At 45.7% G+C, this 20,072-nt stretch overlaps 1 protein-coding gene across 9 annotated transcripts in view; it reads left to right on the top strand.

Annotated features, from left to right (window-relative positions):
- Positions 1-9,353: 9,353 nt before the first annotated feature.
- The window catches only part of LOC106630081 (uncharacterized), a 48,665-nt gene continuing 37,946 nt past the window's right edge, over positions 9,354-20,072 (top strand). For 2 of the 9 annotated variants that reach the window (XM_074531019.1, XM_074531017.1), the window contains exons 1-2: positions 9,396-9,484; positions 19,798-19,825. The gene's annotated coding sequence lies outside the window, so the exon portion shown is untranslated. Of the gene's footprint in view, positions 9,485-19,797; positions 19,826-20,072 lie in introns of all 9 variants that reach the window. The other 7 variants (XM_074531014.1, XM_074531021.1, XM_074531023.1 and 4 more) reach the window with 7 other exon arrangements.

Raw genomic sequence — 20,072 nt, 5'->3', positions numbered from 1 at the left:
TGGTTAAATCAGGGAAAGATAGGTTTTAAAATTTCTTAAGGCTGGAAATGTCTGTCCCATTTTTAACGAATTACAATTCTTCCTTGGGGGAGCCGGGTGGGAAATGAGGGGGGGGCACTTAAGGATTCTGAGGGACAATTTGAGATCCGGGTGAGCACTTGGAGGTGCAAGAGGGCCCTTGGAGGTCAGGGAGGGGAATCTGGGGCCCTTCGGGGTCGGGGCGGGCCCTTGAGGGGCTCTAACAGGGCTCTCTGGGGCGCGGGGGGTGAAGGCGGAATGCTAATGGCGCCCTACGGGGCGCGGGGATGACGGGAAATGAAGTCCCGTCTGCACCAACGCTCCATGAGAGCTGCGGAGCATGATGGGAGCTGTAGTCCAGAAAGTAGCTCCACTGCAGCACTTGGGGGTCCGGGGAGCCAATTGGGGGTGCGAGCGGCCACTTCGGGTCCTCATTGGGCACCTGCGGGGAATCTATGATGCCGGGGAGCCCTTGGGGGGCACTTAGGGAGCTGTTAGGGGTCCCTTTGTGGCGCGGAATATGACAGGACTTGCACGGGCGGAACTGGGTTATGTCGGGGCTCTGGGGTCGCGGGGCATATTGGTGATGCAGGCCCGGCTGTTAACAACGATCCACGGTGCGCAGAGCATGACGGAAGATAAAGTCCTGATTGTAATGAGGGGCAACGGGTGCCGCGGTGCATGATGGGAGCTGTAGTCCCGAAAGAGTCTCTAGCGCAGCTCTCCCAAGTGCCCGGGAGCCGCTTGCGGGTTCTCATCAGGGGGTAGCGGAGGTGGGAACCTTGTAGGGTCGGGAGCACTTGGAGAGCACTAAGAGGGCACTCTGGAGCCCGGGGCATGGCGGGAGTTGTAGGGGCGGAATTGGGTGATGAGGGACTGTGGGACCGCGGGGGACGATGGGAGATAAAGTCCCACCATAATGACGCTCTATATGGCACGGGGCATCACGGGGAATGAAGTGCTGGCCGTAATGGGACTCAATTGGTCCGGCTGTAGTCGGAAGCTGTAGTCCCGCAACTCGTTCTGTCGGGGCCTCTGGGGCTCCGAGCGGCCACTTCGGGTCCTAAGGGTGGAACCTTGGTGGAACTTGTGAGCTCGGGAAGCACTCGGGGGCAATTAGGAGGCTTTACCGTGGGTGCTTTGGTGCGCGGGGCATGGTGAGGCTTGTAGGAATGTAACTGTGAATTGTTGGGCTCTGTGGTCATGGGGTTGGATGGGAGATGAAGGCTCCGTGGGGCCTTTAAAATAGGAATGTGTATTTATTAGAAACTCTTTGAAACACTTCTCCATGACTGCAGTAGGAAACCTTCCTGATGAACTGACCCAGAGCAGAGGGAAATCGAAGCAGAGCCATGGTTTGTTAGGACTTAACTTGATCCTCATGAGCCTCACTGTGCATTTGGAGCTGAGCCCTTGAACCTCAAGACCTGAGAGGAGATTGCACAAACCTTTCCAGGAGTCAAAGGCAGAGGAAACACCCAAAGCGTCTCCAGGCATTCATGGGTCCCACTAAAGTCCATCCCCAACACAGGATCCTCATGGACTCCTTGGAGGAGAGAACTGGTGGCCAGGATGGCACAAAAACCTCTCAGACACTGAGTGTGGAAAGGAAAATCCAAAGTACTTTCAACACCTTGAGTGTCTCAAAGCATTAATGAGCCCCACTGAGTGTCAGTACAAAGCTCTCAAGGGCCATGATTGCATAAACTTCTCCCAGAGTCTGTATCAAAAGGGAAACACCAAGTACCTTAAAATAACTGAAGTACGTTGAAGCATTCATGAGCCCCACTGAGTGTTATTACTGACAAAGACTCTCCAGGGACTAATTACAGCAGATAATTGGAGGCCATGATTGCACAAACGTCTCAGAGACTCCAAGGCAAAAGCAAAATTCAAGGTCCTTTGAAAAACCTGCAGTCCCTGGGAGCATTAAGGAGCCCCCAGGGCCATTGGTGAGCAAGGCTCCCCAGGGACTCCTTCCAGCAGATCCTTGAGGCCACTGGGAGGTGGGCTAGGGTGGGATGCTGAGGGCAGGACAAGGGGCTGACAGTGCCCAGCCTGGCTGGGGCTGTGCCAGGAGGCCCCAGGGCCTCAGGACAAGGTGTCTCCTCACAGCCCCTGGTGGCACAGACCCTGCTGCTGTGCCCCAGGACACCAAGACTGGGACTGAGGGTTGTGCTCAGGGGTTGTGCTTTGGTGGCCAATGGCCATGGAGATGACAAATGATCTCCAAGCCACCTGCCTGGGGCTCTGTAGATCGTGATGGCTCTGGTGGCAGGTGAGCACTTTTCTGTAGGACATCAGAACCTGCCAGGAGAGCACAGAGGATCTGCAGGGACAGCCCGGCCCATCAGGTCAGAAGTGAATGGACTCTGGGAACAGAATCCTGCCCAGGGTGGGGTCACCCAGAGATAAAGGACTGAATCTCTCTGTCAACTTGTTATCAAAAATTGGTAAAATAAAACTCCCTAACAGCAATGTAGCATTAAGAAGAAGCATTATTTATTCAGCCAGATGCACAAGAGATATCTCCTCCGAAGTACTGTGAATGCTGAGTACAGGAAAGCTCCTGTTTATAAACTGTATTTTACAGACATGCTCCTTGATTTTCCTGGAATAAACATCAATATGATAATCATTTCCCTGTAATCATTATTAACATATGTTCCCTCTCCTTTGGGCATGTATTTGTCTGTTCCAGAGGTGTCTGGTGGTTACTGGTGGTTGGTGACGCCAAAGTCAGACCTGACTGTCCAGTGAACTGGTACTCCTTCCTAAATTAGAAGAAAAGTTGGCATAACAGGGCTGGTTACTTGTCCATTGTTCTTGGTTAATGTTTAACACGCTGCTGCAGAATAAGCATTCTGCAGTGGTTTTACAGGCGCAACGTTTTTGAAGAGTGAACATTGCATTAACCCATCGGATGCCAACAATTCCTCATCTAGCAACAAACTGGCAAAGGAGAGCTCTGCAGCCCCCGGAGGCACAGCAAGCCCAGGGAAAGGAATCTGGGCACTGACTCCTCTGACCCCAGGGAACTCCCCCAGGAGGATCCAGGGTAGCCCCAAGCCCATCTGGCAGCTCTGGAACAAGGCAGGCACCTCTGAGCCCCTCCATGGCCCCGCAGAGCCTGTGTGGGAGGGGGTCACTGCAGGGAACACCATCAGCTGCCTCTGCTCTTGGCCCCAACTCTTCCTTGTGGTTGTTGCTGAAGGGAAGCACCAACATTGCCTGGAAATAGGATCCAAACCATCCTTCAGGAAGCCATTTATGGGCAGTCTCCACACACCGGGCAGCTCCCATTCCCAGTACCAAAGTTGTGATTTCCTGACCTGCTCCAGCACCCCGAGTTCTGCTGACATTGGGAGTGATGGCAAAGCACAGAAATCCTCTCACACTGTGGCCTCAAACTGTAACAGGGTTTGGTTTCTCCTGAAGGGAAATCTTAGGGAATCCTGTTCAACTGATCATTGTATTCCTGTTTTCTTCAACTGTCCCTGCACTGACAATGACAAGTCAGAGCCCATGGACAGAGTTCTGGCCACCCCACAGGGTGGGCCCTCCAAGGGAATCCTGTTCCTCTCAACATTAGCTGAGAACACTTCCAACAATTAGTTACAATGAGTATTTTGGCTGCTTTGATCTTTAAGTTTTCTAAAAATTTTATGACCAATCCCTGGGTGAAACTTCAGAGGTCTTTCTGGTCATCTTGGAGCCAACTGCTGTCTTTCTTAAGTCTCTTAAATAATTCTGCACTCCAATGTACAGATTGGTGTTCTCTACTATTTTTCTCATCGTTTTTCGGGAATTTTTACTCTTCCAGAAGGGGTGACTGCCCATCCACCAGGGTGAAATCTAGCTTATAATGCTTCGCTTAGCTGACAATCCTTTGCACCATATTCTAGATTAACCAATGGTACACTGATCTCTTGTTGTAGAATCAAAATGTGGATGCCTTTTTCTGCAGCCTCTTTAGCTGCCCTGTCAGCCAAGTCATTTCCCTATTTTGGCCCTATTTTACTTGTCTGGTGTGTTCTACAGTGAATTCTACTGAATTGCACCTTCAGCTGGTTTTTGTACTGCTTCCAGCATGTGTAATATTTGTGTCCCGTGTTTGATTGATGAACCTTGTGCTGATAACAAACCTCTCCCTGCAGGTTGCCCTGTGGGTAAGCACTACACTAAAAGCATACTTAGAATCCATCCAGATGATCGATTTCTTTCTTTCTCAGTTCCAATGCCTGGGTGAGAGCAATCAGTTTAGTCTTCTGCGCTGAAACGCCTGATGTTGATGTTGCATCCACATTCTCTGAACATGACTCCTTTGGCTCAGGATTTTTCTCCTGGGAAGCTGAAAAAGCAGTGAGAGGCCCCAGAGAAAAAAGGAAAACAATTATTATCTCATTTGCTTCTCCCGTGTTTGTGCACAAGTGGAATGTATCATGGAAGATTGTTTGCCTGAAGGTGATTGTCTGATTGGATTCTGGTGTGAGTTGTTTTGACTCATTGGCCAATTGAAGCCAATCTGTGTCAGGGCTCTGGAATGAGTCACGAGTTTTCATTATTATCTTTTTAGCATTCAGTAAGTATCTTTTCTGTATTCTTTAATATAGTATTCTTTAATATAATATAGTATTATAAAATAATAAATTAGCCTTCTGAGAACATGGAGTCAGATTCATCATTCCTGCCATGAGGGCACCTGCAAGTACAACAATGTAAGAACCTTAAATTTAACTCCTTTGTTTAGCCTAGTCACCACATACCCAGATGTGATTTCCCTTGTGAACAAAGCTACTTCTGTCCATGTACAGCTCCCAGTCTGGGTTCTCTGTCAGGCTGTCCTTCAAGTCTGGTTGGCTGGAATCAACTTCTTTGATTGTTTGTAGGCAATCATGTTCTAGAGTACTTTGGAGGCCAACAGAAACACAGCTAGATTAACAACAGAGGTGGTTTTGAGGGTCCATTAATACCACTTGGTACCTGAGCTGGGGACAGCCAATGGCCTCCCTTTTGTTCCAAGCCCATCTGTACCAACTGTGGTACACAGACTGTCATGCTTTGTCCCAGAGCCAATTTAGGAGCTTCCTGAATTGACAGTGCGGGAAATATATATCTAATTATGTTAAGAGCTTACGCTTACTAAGGAAACTATTGACTGCGGCAACTACGTCTAGATATGAACAACACTGGACAATTTAGACCACAAAAGCTTTTTTTTATTTTCAGCACATCAGTCTCAGGACATTGTTAGACAATGGAGATAGGATGTTAACAGCTCGCTGATCCACAGGGAATGCTAAGGAGGTAGGGCATTACAGCATAGCATAAAACCATCTCATCTTAGATTTCAGCCAATCATACATAGAACAACACATATTGACAAGCATTCTATCCAATCTTATAAAACACACATAATGGTAGTTAAAACAAAGACTGGTTCATAAGAGACCAAGAACAGAGCTCTACTCATGCTAACTTTCTAAAGATATACATTAAATAACCTTGTTGCCATCTATAAGCTAATTCTACAGAGGCCTATTGTTATTTGTCACGTATGCTCTACTGCTTAGAAAGCTTTTCTGCTGTATTTGCAATGCTAACAAAACTTCAGTCTGAGGCCTGTTCTTTTTTAACCATTTCCTAAAAATCCTCTAATTTTATGAATTCCAGCAGACAGCACTGTAGCTGTGACTGCTCACAAACAGCTGAGCCATCCTTGGCACAAGTGAATAATTCAACAGATCTTGTGGGATCTGGCAAGCCTAAGCTGGAGCCCTCATCAGTGCTTTCTTGTTTGAATGAAGCAACACTCCCAAAACTTGATCTCTGCATTCAATTTTCACAGTAAGTTTCCTACTAATAACAGTTTTGGAGAGTTAAGCAAGTACAAAAATTGATGTATTATCTATAATTCTCTCAGTTTGAATTTATTTGGTAAACAAATGGGAGGAATATGTCTTTACAAACTGTGAGTCTGCCTGTAGATAAAAATAGATACTGGCAGGTGAAAGAAGCAACAGGAGGAACCATACATTTCAGAGAAACGTTACTAATTGACACAGACTGCTGCTTATCCAAGGCCATCTTAAATCCCTGGACTCAGAAAAGAAGAATAGAGGTACAAAAAAAAGAGGGGTGCATATTAGGAGGGGATATGTATTGGGTGATTTGGGAAGTCTGTACCTCTCAAGTACCTCAGCCAGTGGGGAAAGACAGAGGGTGATGTGGATAGGAAAATAGTATTGAGAAGGAGGCTGTGTCCTCAAAAAATTGGAGAGACCCCAGGGTAAAGGTGTCATGGCCTCTCCCTTTATTTGTATAAAGTTACAGGACCCTTTTGTCTCCTTTTTGGACATAAACTTCTGGCATTGTGAAGTTTGCATTGCACAGCTGGCTTGAAAAAGGGGCATGTTTCACAAGTCCCAGTGACACTGACAGTTCTGATGGAATTGTCACTTAACTTCCCTTGCAGGATATTTAATACAAAATAAACAGCTCCTGTTACCAAAACTCCCAGTTTTTCCTTTCCCAGTGTGGTTGTTACCACAGGCTCTGCTGGGGATGAAACCTCTGGTTCCCTTCACAAGTACCCAGCTATTGCCATGAGGGGCTTTGGAGAAATCCTGAGTTTTAGATGAGGACACTTCTGCTTCCAATATCCCTCCTTTTTACAATAAGTGCACTGATTTGTTCCCAATCTTCTTAATGAAGTGAGGAACTGAACCCCTTCCCCTGCCACAAGACTCCCCTCCCCTTCCTCCCTGGGGGCAGTAGTCCTTTGCCAATTCCTTTTGTTGGGGAAGATGAAACAGGAAAGCCTTATAAATATGATTGTCTGGCAAAAGATTCTGAGAATAAAGAAACTATAAGCAAGATTGAAATGAAAGCAAGCTCTAAGATACCTTAGTTAGTGAACTACTGGAAAACAATGGTGTGGCTGACTGAAGGTAGTCTGCTTTTGATGAAACAATTCCCTCTGCTTGCAGACAGTTCCAAGGGTCAGAGCAGACCCTACAGCTTGGCAGAAGGGGTCCAAAGAGGAGTTAATAGGGTTTAAAATGTAGCACAGTATGATGACGTAATGAATCCTGCAGGCTGTATGTAAATGCTCTAGGATTTGTATCTTGTACTAGATTGGTTAGTGAGAATCAGAATATTCAACACAGAAGAAGATTTATTGTATTGTAACGGGAACTTCGCTGTCTTAGATCTTACCTCTTAGCTCTTACCTCTTTTCTCTTAGTTCTTGCCTTTTACGCTCTTACCCCTTTTACTCTCTTATGCTTTTACTCTCTCACCCTCTCATCCTCTCTTCCCTCTCTTCTCTTGGGCCTGCTCTGATCTGTGGCTGGCAGCTCCAAGCAGGGCCCTGCACCCAGGTCCTTTGCAATAAACCGCAAGTTCCACGACCTGGCTTCAGAGATCTCTCGTCTCCATCCATCCCAACCGTGCTATCCCCGTCAATCCTACTTCCTTTTTCTTCACCTGGTATTATTTTCTATTTAGTCACTTCTAGCTGATTTCCCTTTGATGTGATTTGTACTGCCCAAGTACTGCAACGTCAAGTAGTTTACCCATATCAAAAGCATCTGTTTCCTGGATTTCCTGTAGTTTTATTCAATTATCAAGGCCTATGCTATGCAAATAAGAGCCAGACAACTTTTACCTTCCTCCTGAACTTTCTTTTACCTTTACTGCTTTTTAACTGTGCCTGCAGCCAGCCTTCTTAGTCCTCTATGCACTGGGCTTTGCAACTGCATTTAAACCTCCTTTCTCTTGATAATCTAAATGCTTAGAGCAGATGCGCTCCATGCTACACATATAACAACAACATTCAATATTTTTCTTTATTTTCCTTCTCTAAAGCCTAAACGAAAGGATCTGAAGGTGCTACATTAATACCACAATCCTTTTGCTATCCAAAGTGATTTCTCAAAATGAGAAACATTTCAGTATACATGACTTAATTTCATTTGGTTCTTCATGCAAGAATAACATCAGTTGTAGCAGGATGTTATTGTCCCACCACCCACCGCTCACTGTTCTGGTGAGTTCCTGGGTTCTGTGAAATTGGATTTTTGTGTTAATTTTAAATACATGGGAAGAAATCAGTCTAAAACTATTAAAATGTTTCTCCCTATCACCCTATGCATAAGAATCAAACCTTTTGGTACAGTTACACTTCTGGCAGCCTTTCTAAATCCAGGAATGTGGCTGCCATCAGGAATATTTTTAGTTTATAAACTAAATATATTATATGGTTATATATATGGTAATATATGTGGTATATCTGCAGTCATCCAGCCATTGTTCTCACCACCAGAGGCACACAGCACTTGCCCTGGTGGGATGGTGTCACAGACATCCTTTGTGAAAAATCCTTTCTTTAGGATTTTTCCCTCTTCTGGAAGGCTGAGGCCCCAGAAGGAGAATGTAAACAATGGTTATCTGGTGCTGTGCAATGCAACAGGTGTACCTGTGATTGGCCCATGTTGCCTGTTTTACAATTAAGGGCCAATCAGGGGCCAAGCTCTCTGGGACAGAATCAGAGAGAGCTCCTTTGTTGATTCATTCATTTTTCTATTCTTAGCACAGCAAGCTTCTGAACTTTTCTCTCTATTCCTTTGAGTATAGTCTTAATGTAATATATATCATAAAATAATAAATCCAGCCTTCTGATCATGGAGTCAAGATTCTCGCCTCTCTCTTCACCCCTGAGGGACCCTTGCAAGCCTGCTAACAGGTTTGGGGTACAGTTAGTCTGCCAGCTCTCCCCAAATAGTTTTTTGATTTGGGAGATCAAAAACTCTTTAATTTCATATTTATGAGCCCAAACCCTCCTTAAAAGAGTGTTTCTCAGCTCCCTAAATTGGTGTTTCAGACACTAAAATATCCTCAAATGGCTATTTCTGAGCCCAAAATCCCCCCCAACAGCTGTTTGTGGGCTCAAAATATCCCTAAATTTGGACTCAGAGCTCCCTTTTTGTTTTTTTATTTTCCGAGCCAAAAAACTTCCCAAAATCAGTGTTTTGGAGCCCTAAAGCCCCCAGAATTGCTCATTCTCGGCCCCAAAACTCCTGAGCTCACTGTTCTGGCCCCGAAGCTGCTGAAACAGCGGTTTCTAAGGCACGAAGTTCTCAAATCAGTGTTCCAGAGCCCTGGCGCCCCTGTGCCCGGTCTGCCATCACTCCCAGCCTGGGAGGCCCCGGGAGCGGGGGGGGGGGGGCTGCTGGCTGTGCCCATTTCCCCCCCCCAGCCAAGGAGCCGCTTCCTGATGGGAGCGGGGAAACCTCATTTACGGGAAATCGGTGTAAAACCGGGAAAGGAGCTGAGGGGAGAGAGGGAGGAGCCCGTGGGGGCGGGAACGGGTCGGGCACGGTGAGCTAGTGAGCTGTATATATCCCGGTTTTTAAGCAGTGCTCGCCCGCCAGCGCGGAGCGGCTCCTTCCCAGACCTGCCCCAGGTAAGTGCCTGCCCCTTGCTCCCGTGTTTCCTCAGGACTTGCTCCTTCTGTTCCCGAAAGTGATGCTTCTCAGCCCAAAAGTTCCCTAAATCGCTGCTTTGGAGCTCCAAAGCTTCCTAAATAGGGACTACAGAGGCCAAAATTGGCATGAATTGGTTTTTTGGAGCCCAAAAGCTCTCTAAATTGTTCTTTTTGCTCTGAAAATATCCCCAAATCACTCTCCCTGATTCCAAAAGCTCCCAACATGATTTTTTCTCAGCCTTGAACTCCCCAAATCAGGGTTTCATGGGCCTGTGTGTCCCTAAATTGGTGTCTGAGAGCCCCAGTGCTCCCTAAATCAGTATTTCTGAACACAAATGCTGTTTCGGGTCCCAAAACGCCCCCAGGTGGGTGAGCCCCAGTGCTCCTGAAACTCTTGTATTGACAACTGTGAACTTCCCCAAATGCCAATTTCTGAGGCCAAAAGTGCCCTGAAATGGTATTGCTGAGCCCCAAAGTATCCTCAATTGCTGCTTTTGAGCCCTGAGTCTCTGGAGACTGATTTTTCTGAGCCGTGAAGTTCATTAAGTTGGTGTTCCTGAGCCCTGAAGCTCTCCAAGTTGCTTTTCCTGACCTGCAAAGCTTGCTGAGATCCCTTTTTGTGTACTGCAGTTCCTTAAACCTGTGCTTCTGAGCCCAAGAGCTCCCTAAATTGGAATTTTGAGCTGAAAAGATGCCTAGAGGGGACTTTCTGAGGCCATAAGTTTCCCAAATCATTGGTTTTGAACCAAATGCTCCCTAAATTGGTGTTTCTCAGCCTTAATGCTGCCTAAACTTTGGGCTTGTTCAGAGCCCAAAATCTCTCTAAATCGTTTGGGACCCCAAAGCTCCCTGAATCACTGAATCTCAAAGCTCCCAAACTGGCAGTTTCTTAGCTTAAATGCTCCTGAGTGGGAGTTTCTGAAGCCTGAGAACCCAAAATTGCTGGTTTCAATCTCAAAATCTGCCTACATTATTTTTGTTCGGAGCCAAACCCATCCCTAGATGGTTTGGAAGGCTGTGCCTGAGTGCTGGTGGAATGCAATAGAAGGGGAGTGTCAGGGAGGATGAGGATGTGAAGAGCAGCTGGGACACCTGGAGATCCTCAACAGGATGGGCTGTTTTGTGTGAGTGAGCAGTGGAGGGGTCAGAAAGGGGAGACGCTGCCTTGGCAGCTCAGAAACTCCCTGATCATCAGGGAGAGTTGGCAGGAGAGCTCTGAGGGCAGCCTGGAGGGGTCTCCAGCCAGTGAGCAGGATCCCATGGGAATGGCAGCTGCCCTGGCATCCATGGCCAGGCAAAGCAAAGGGCTCCAGCAGCGTGGGGATCCGGGAGCGATGGCTCAGCAGAGCTGCCTGGCGGGTGAATGGGGGGTGCTCACGGGGAGCTGCTCCTGCCCCACACAGGGATGAGCTCCTCAGTGCCAGCCTGGGCTGTCACAGCCGGGAAATAGCGGGGTCCAGGCACCAGGGGCAGGGACTGAGGCCGGCAGCAGAGCACACAGCTGGGGCTGCAGAGAAGGCTTTGATGGACAGAACCAGGTGGTGGCAGGGGCAGCAGCTGCAGAGGGTTCCCATCCCCACGGGCTCCTCCCTCCCCTGCAGCACCTCCTTTCTCGGTTTGACACCGATTTCCCGTAAATGCCTGTCAGGAAATCTGAGAGGCGGTAGGAATGGTCTCTCCAAGAGCCAGGAGTAAAGCACTCCTCTCCTGAGGCTCTCGGCTGAACTGACCAGGGTGAAAGGGCAGCGATTGGGAGGTGGAGCACACGGGCCAGCAGCCAAGCAAGGCAGCAGCACCCCGGGGCTGTGTGAGCAGGAGCCCAGCCAGGGGAAGGGCTGACCCCTGCCCAGCACATTCACACCACACCTGCCCAGCCACAGGGGACTGTGGCACTCAGGAACCACTGCCCTGGTTGTCACTGGGTGGCAATCCTCCTCTAGCTGTCCTTCAAGTGCTGGTGGGGTTTCCTTAAAATATCAGTGTCTGCAGCAACAAAGCCAACAACAGAAGTGTGACCCTGCCCAAACAGAGCTGTCTGCAGCAAAGCAATCTGCACAGTCTGCAGCTGCCCCTGTGGGTAAGGTCAGTGCAATCACTGTTGGCCATGCACAGCAGTGACACACCCTCCTCTCAAGGCTTCCCGGGCAGTGACCGTCCCTGGGCTGGGCACTGCCGAGGGCCTTCAAGTGCTGAGTCCAGTTCTGCCAGAGGGGATTGAGAGGGAAAAGCTCCCTGGACCATCCTGGGGCCTTCACTGGGCTTTGCTGAGGCTTGAAGGAGCCCTGCTGCCCTCCAGGGCCCCCAGGGCTTTCAGTGTCTGCCTCATCAAGGCCCAGCTGTGCTGCAGAGGGTGGGGGAACAGTCAGGAAGGGTTGGGGGGAGACCACAAAGTTAATATTCCATAGAATTCCCATTCAAAGTCCGTTGTCCCTTCCTGCCCAGAGTCTACAGAGACGAATCCAGTCCCTAATTCATTCCTACAAAGAAAAAAAATTGTCAATTCAGGCCTTACTTATTTATTTAATGTTATTTTTGTCCGATAATAAAAATTGTTGCCATTACTCTTGCTACACATTAATTGGGAGAAAAGTAAAAAGTAAGTAGCATGTTGATTAGGACCAGCCTGGATGCCATGAATATATTGGCCAAATGTTTGTTTCTTTGATCTTGGCTGATCAGGAAAAATTTTTAGTCTGAATATAAAATAAATAGTTATTTCATGGAGTGAGTAGAACTTAATAATATAAAATATAAATATTAAAACAGTAACTCAACTTAGCACCCCAGACAAAGCCTAATGAGATTTCAGGACCACTCATACAGTGCTCCTGGATTTAACTCAAATACTGATATTAATGTTGTATTAGACTCAGTGGAAATTCAAAATGTTTAATTTATTTGGCCTCTGTTGGAGACCAGACTCTGGTGGTCTCTGGCTAACAGAGACATCACTGACAATGCAGAGAGAGAGTTTCTTTTTTTCCCCCCTTTCTCCTCTCTCCCTGTCCCCCTTCATTTTCTTTTTCCTTCTCCTCCCCTCTTCTGTCTTTCCTCCTTCATTTTCTTTTTTTTCCTCAAAGCTTCCGCTTTGGCTCAAGACTGCAGATCTGACCCTGCATAAAATAATTCTCCTGTCTAAAGCAGTGGTCAGGGCTCCTTCTAAATATGAGAAAGACAGAGAGAACAATCTGTCTCTGACTGTGAGAAAGGGGGTGACCCATCCCTGGAAGCAGAACCATCTTTCCATGAGTGGTGATCTGAGCTAATATCTGTGTTCATCAGTTATCAATGGCACAGGCACATCCAGGGATGGGTCCACGTGCACATAATCTACTCTTGTTACTGTTTGAGAAGCTGTGACGCTATTGCTCTGTTTTCAGGAGAAAAACCCTCAAACTCTTGAGTGTTTTATGCCATTTATGTGCTTTCCCTCCTTTCAGACCAGAGCAAAACAGGAAAGGTAGTGGGAGGAGACAGAGCAGGATTCAATCCTGGGCAAGCAGCCCTGGCATTTCCCATCTGACCTTCAGGACAACTATGGGCCCTGGGGCTGTGACTTCTCTTGGGTCCCTGCTGACATTTCTCTATTTCTAATCCTCAGTACCCCCAGTCAGTCCTTCCTCACCTTGGTCTATCCTCCCCTTGAGCACCAGGAAACCTTTCTGGACATGCAGCAGCTTTTGCCAAGGGGCTCCTTAATTCAGTCTGGGTCCTCCTCCTTCTCTGGAACGTGGCCCTGGGCAAAGAAACCAGAAAGCCTCAAAGAGCAGACAGCACAGGAAGTGGAATGCAAGAAGGAGAGGGAAGCAGAGCAGGGCAGCAACCTGTGCCCTGAGCAGACCTTTCCTCACTCCTGAGCACTCCCTGTTTCTGCCTTCACCTCGTCCCTGCTGCTCTGATGGATGTGGTCAGAAGGGACAGGTGGCTTTGTTGCAAGGGTCAGCAGGGCCCTGCTTTCTGCAGCCAGCTGTGCAGAAGAGGATTGTCACAGTGCCTCTCCGAGTGTGTGCTCGGAGTCACCCTGGCTTGCTCTGGCACTGCAGGCAGCAAGGGACACTCTCCAGTTCCTCGGCAGGTTGGGAGAGTGACTGAGGCTTTCACCTTTCAGATGAGACAGCAGCATGATGTTGGTAGAAAAAGGAGAGTGGACTCCAGTTGGGGGCAAAGTCCAGGTTTATTCCTGAGCTCTAACAAGATCCCTAACACAGCGAGAATATACAGCTGAAGACACCCGACTGGGGCTCTGCAGGGTGTTATAAAGGGGAGAGTAAACCAGGGAGGGGTTTGCCACCTGCCAATGGGGATACAGGAGGGCGAGGGGATCAGGGAAATGGGCAGGTAGGGGCACCAATAAAGGCCACCCAAGGGAGGGGTTCTGGTGTCTGAACCTATCACTCGACGCCCTTGGTAGAAGTTTCTAGAGGAGGGGAAATGGGCTGTCAAGTGATGGACAGAACACTGGGGAGGGGTTAAGGGAAGGGTTCAGCCACTTTTGGGGAAAAGGGGGAGGGAGTAGGGAGATTGACATTAAAAAGATGGGAGGAGTCAGCAGGGGCAGAACCATTCTAACAGGGTGAACTAACAGGGATAAACCAAAGTACAACTTAATGCAACTAAAACATATAACAACACAATTCAACAGAGGACATTTAGGAAATTTCCCAGTCTGACCCTGCCCAAGGCTCTCTGGCCATCAGAGTCCGGCCACCACAGATATTCAGTGCTGGGACTGGAGCCCCTCCACAGCAGTGGCTCCAGTGCCCCAGTGGGCCCTGCTGGACTCCCCACACCCCCACTCCCACCCTCTGCCCCTATGTCCTCCCTGGTTCCAGCCCAGGTTTCCCAGAGCAGTCTCAGATGCCTGATTCCATAAAGCCATTTATTCTCGGTGCAGTAACACAGAACCAGCCTGAGCTGGTGCCTCTGAAGAGGGATCCCAAAAAGGGAGCCACTCAGTTTTATCCCCTCACAGTCTGCGTGCCCAAGGCTTGAATATGGCTCTTCCTCCCATTCCCTCAGCTCCTGCGGGGTCTCTCGGTGTCCCTTCCCCAGCCATGTCACCACTGTTATGTTTGCCCAATTATCCCATCATAAAAAAACCAAACAATATTAAAAGTAGTAACAATTTTAATTGAATAGTTAAAATAAAAAAATATAAATTGGATACAGTAGAATTTGATTAAAATAAGGGATAATTTGGTTCCAAGAATAGCGTATAAGCAAAAGATAACCGCACAGTACAGAGTGCAGGGTTCTGGGATCCTTGCCACATCACGTACAAGCTTGCCAAGTGAAAATCACCCCTTTTATGCCATGTGTCAATACCATCTCCTCCCATTTTCGTTTCATCACTTTTCTATCTCCGCCCTCATTACCACCTTTACCGCGCATGTGCCACCACTCGGTTTGGTGGTCGCACAAGTCTCTTGGGGGTCATCTGATGAAAATTTCGTAGTCTTCCTCTGTGTCCTTTAATTCACCTTTGGGTTACACATGCGCACCAAGCCAATACAATGTAAGCCAAGACTAACGTATCACTGCATCTACATATCAAGGCAATAAATCCCTTATAATTAGCATTTTCTGTGACTCATCCAGGTTTTTGCTCATTTTTAGCCACTGTATCTTCAGCTTCTTTCCTGTGGTCCTTGAGAATATCTGCTAGGAGGGCGGGGGGGTGGAGCCCCTCACCTCCCTCTCTTCTTTGACATTACAACTTTTAACTATTTTATTATTCCCAAATATTAATTCCTGTATCAATATTGATTACTGTTTCAATTTTTATCAGCACGAATCATACCTATTTGTCACAAGTCCCTCATTTCTCTTCTTGATCATTATGATTCGTGCTTTATTAAAAAACTATGCCCTGATATCTTCTATATTTTTCAGAATTTTGGTTTTCTCGTTGTCTCTTTTCAGCTTCAAACTTTTCCAGCATTTCTGTTATTGCCTCTTGTCTTTCACACTCTCTTTCAAGTTTAGTTAGCATTTCCTGGTCTATTGCAATATTTTTAGGTCCTTGTTCTTTATCAGGGGTCGATTTAGCTTTTAATACCATTATAGATCTTGGTTTTCCTTTTTCTGCTGATTCTGAATCTAGAGACATTGTTGTAATCTGCATCCCCTGAATCACTGAGTGAATTAGCCTAATAAAACACAAAATCATACAAGGCAGAAACAGAAGTTCCAGAATTGAGCATAACAACATGAACTCTAACTTTTTCCTCCAAACACTTCCAAAGAGGTTACCCCACCAATCTGCTTTCAAGATTGAATTCCACTTTTGTACCGGCACATGAGCCACTCTCTTAATTTCCTCTGCAAGTTCTATGATAGCGTCCCCATAATTATCAATTTCTACACAGCACTCAACTTCATTAAATCTCCGACAAACTCCTCCTTCTTCTGCTAACAGATAGTCTAGGGCGATCCTGTTTTGGTACACAAACGCCTGCATTTGTGTATATTGCCTGGCCAACATTTTTAAGGCACCAGAGGCGTGATTTGACGCCACCTCCACTACTGCTTGGAGCCTTATTAATCAATTCAACAGGTAAATTGGGGTCCTATATCCCCATGACCCATCCTGAGCCCATGTTGCTGGGTCATAATATGCTGTAATTCTTTCTGGAGGCCATTCGTCCTCTCCCCATTTTTGATTCCCTCCTGCTGTTGGAAATTTAAATTCAAATCTCTTTTATTCCACTGCAGGGTTTCATACAGTGGAGTTCCTAGCACATTGCTCCTAGACCTCAGTAGAACAAAGAAGGAGGGTTGTATTACTCCCAAAGTACAGGTTCCTCCCCATTTTTGAGGTAACTCACTGTATGCTCGTTGCCCACAAATCCAATATATCCCATCTGAGGCTTTCCATTTCTTATCAGTTTTCTCTGGTTGTTCCCAATAAGACTTCATGCCACTGATGGATTGGTAGGGGTTAGCTCCAGGACTTCTGTACCAGCATAAATTAATCTGTTCATCCCATTCACAATATATTTCTTTTATTGGTCCCTAATATCCAACAGGGGTTTCAGGTCGCCAAATTTTTGAATGATTATCCATGTTAACCACTAATGTGGATTTACAAGGAGTATGCCCTACTATTTTATTAAATTTCCTTCCTTCTCGAGTTATACAAATGATTCCAATTACTTGATGGCTTAAAATCCATCCTTCAGGTCTCTTCAATGTTCCAGAAATTTGGGTGTGGTTCCACTTTAAAAATTTGCTCTGGAGCTAAGCTGTCACCTTTCCACGGCCAGCTTTCAGCCATTTTTAGACCTCCACAAATCCAACATTTGGATAATCCCAATTCTGTAGCAATCTCTTGCATCAGTCTCACAAACAGATTCTTCTTTGAGGCTGGCAAATCCCAATCTTTGTAGTACTGTTTTAGCTATTTATACAATTCAGCCAATTCTGTTGACACTTTTGTCCTGTTCTTTCTTCTATTCCCCTTTGTTTCTTTTTCTTCTTATATTTTCTCTTTCAATTTTTCTTTTAGTGCCCGGTTTCCCATGCCTATACTTGGATCCTTTCCATTATTATTTCTTTCAAAACAAACGAATCTTTCATATTGACGGCTAATTTGATCACCATGGGGATAAGGAGCTCATCCATTATATCCCAAATTTTTCCCTACCCAATACATCTTTCCTTCCTTAATTCAAACATCTATAAAACTGCTGTGATTGTAGCAGGCAGAACTAACATACAGGTGTGTCACAAACACAGATTCCATCTTGTCCTTAATCCACACAGAGTGATTGCAATAGTCACAAATGTTGAAACTGCTGGGACTTGGTTTTTGCCCTGTTTGCTTTTTCATTGCCGAAACTCTGTCCAGTGTGGCTCTCTGGCTTTGGCCAACTGCCCAGGGTACCAGAATGATCACAGTGAAAATAATCCTCAGGAAATCTACCTTTCTACCTTTCTCAAGGCCCCTTGGGTTGCAACCAAGGGCCGAGATGCCAGTCTTCTCGGTAGCAAAGGTAATATCCTGAGATCTAGTCACTGGTGCTCTTGGTTTCCTTGGCACCCATAGCCCCACAGATTTTGCTTGTCCCTTTTTAAATGCCATTTCTCCGTTCTGGCTAGTTAAGAAGGAATAATTAAAATGAAAAGAACAGGGAAAAGGTTAGGCCGGAATACCATAAACCTGTATTTTCCAAAATTTCAGGGATGTGCTAACCACAATAAGATTTTTCCAATTATTTTCTACTTCAAGGGTGGGGAGTGCATTTAGTCGCTGCGTCCAATAGGCACACTTGCGGCGCCAATGTGCCCCCGAATGCGCCTATGATGTGGTATATAGACTTCTTCTCCACAACAACTATCAATTATGAGACACTAGTCTATAATATTATGAGTTGCTCGTTCTCTTATTTGTGCTATAGCAAATATAGCAAGAACCAATTGATCTAAGTTTTCTATTAATCCAATTGCTGCTGGAAGGGTCCTGTCTCCCAGTCTCAAAGATATCCCAAAAAAATCACTAGCAATGCATTCTATCGTTAGCTGGCTAAATACATAACCATAGCAAAACAAGCAAATCAATTGTCTCTCCTTCTCTTCCTTCTTAGTTACTCTCCACCATGAGTTAAAGCAAAGTGTGCAAACAATACATATCCATGGATGACACCTTAAACCATGTTTACCACACTCCCAACGTTTTACTTGTCTCTGAGCTCTTTTAACAACAGGTGTTATCAATCTCAGTTTCTGGAATGGCAGTTCTGTAATCAATTCTAATAATGTTGCTGGTGGGTGACCCTGGAGGAGATCTTCAATCTTTTTAGGCCGTTCCCACTGATTCAGAAAGTCTTTTTATTCTTTTCCACCAGCATTCTTCTGCCTCTGAGCTCTAGGGAATTGTGGTCAGCAACCACTCCAGGATGCCTAGTTCATTCTTAATAAATCGGGGTAATATAAATCAACTTAAATCCTACCATATTATCACATTCTTGGAATTTCGTGTTCCAACAATATTTTAGCTACCGTTGGAACTGTAGCCCGAGCTGCTAGAAATGCTTCAACCCACTGAGTTAATTGATCTATTTTAACTAGCAAATATTTCCACCGACCCACTTTAAGCAATTCTATAAAATCAACCTGGATATTTTCAAATAGCCTGTAGGTTGTTTTGCGTCCTCCAGAGGGAGGGCTCCACAGCTTCTTCTTATTTACCTTTTAACAAGCGAGACACCCCTGGGTAATTTGCTTTCCAATTTCAAATATCCTTATACACCCATAAAATTTTAAAAAGTGATCACAAATGGCTCTTGTTCCGCAGTGTGTCTGTCTATGCAAGTTATCTAAGATCTGACGTGCCACTGGTTTTGGCATCATAATCCTGCCATCAGGAAAAAACCTACTTTCCCCCTCCTTAAATGTTGCTCCTTATTTCCTTATAGCTGCCAATTCTGCTAGCAGAAGGGAAAGTGTCTCCTGCTGAATTTCTATTTCTTGTAAGGTCATGATTTCAGTATCCGTTTTATTCTTAAGGTCGCTCTTTTTGCTTCTTCATCAGCCAGATTATTTCTTTCTAACTAATATTTTCTTTGGACCCTTTAAAGCTTCAAGTATCTGAATTATTAATCCCCCATGTACTAACCCTTTTGCTTGAGTGTTATAAGTCCCCTTTTCTTCCAAATTTTTCTAAAAGTATGTACTACACTAAAAGGCATATTTGGAGTCTGTATAAATAGTCTCTTCTCGCCCTTTTAATATTAATAATGCATGGAGTAATGCATAACTTTTGCAAGTTTGTGCTGACCAGGATGAACTAAGGGGACCAGACTCCTTTACCCCAGACTTTTTCCCACTTCACCCAAATGCCAACCCCTGTCATTAATTTCAGTTAAAGAATAAATTTTAAGTTTTCCTTCACAGGGTTTTATCTGTAAATTTAAGGCTATTATTAGATCTCTGCCTAACAAATTATTCTCGGCCTCTGGTATCAACAATAAATCATTTACTCCAAATTTGTCATCTGTTTCAATTTGCACTGCTTTTATTACGGGAACAGGGAAAGCCTGTCCTGTAATTCTGGTTACTGGAACTCGCTCACAACTTATCTCACATCCCTGGGGTAATTTTGTCACTGTCGACCAAGAAACTCCTGTATCCACTAAAAATATAACTTCTTCACTCTGAGGACCTATTTTTAGCTTTATCAAGGGCTCTTCTGGTTGTATTTTGGTCCCCTTCATTAAACAGAACTCCTGACCTCTCTGATTCTCCTGAGAAATTTTCTCATCTTGCTGTTTCTTTCTGCAATTTCTTTCCAGGTGCCCCTTTTTATGACAATAAAAACAGGTAAGTCCTGCACCCTTTAAAGTAGGACAAGAATTTTTTTTAAGTGTCTTTTCTTGTGGCGGGAAAAATGCACAGGTCCTGTGTTCCTAAAAATAAATCCTGTTTGTTTCTCGCTGCAGATTTTTCTGTATTCAAAGCTGCCTGCATTTCTCTAACTGCCGCCACCAAAATTTTGGCATCTGCTTTCTGCTTTTTCTCATTTCTCTTTACAAACACCCTTTGTGCTTCTCTCAGTAACTCTTGAAGT

This window comes from Zonotrichia albicollis, chromosome 34 (assembly GCF_047830755.1).
Source record: "Zonotrichia albicollis isolate bZonAlb1 chromosome 34, bZonAlb1.hap1, whole genome shotgun sequence".
Classification (NCBI taxonomy): Eukaryota; Metazoa; Chordata; class Aves; order Passeriformes; family Passerellidae; genus Zonotrichia; species Zonotrichia albicollis.
The sequence above is the reverse complement of the archived record's forward strand: the minus strand, read 5'-3'. Positions and strand labels throughout refer to the sequence as shown.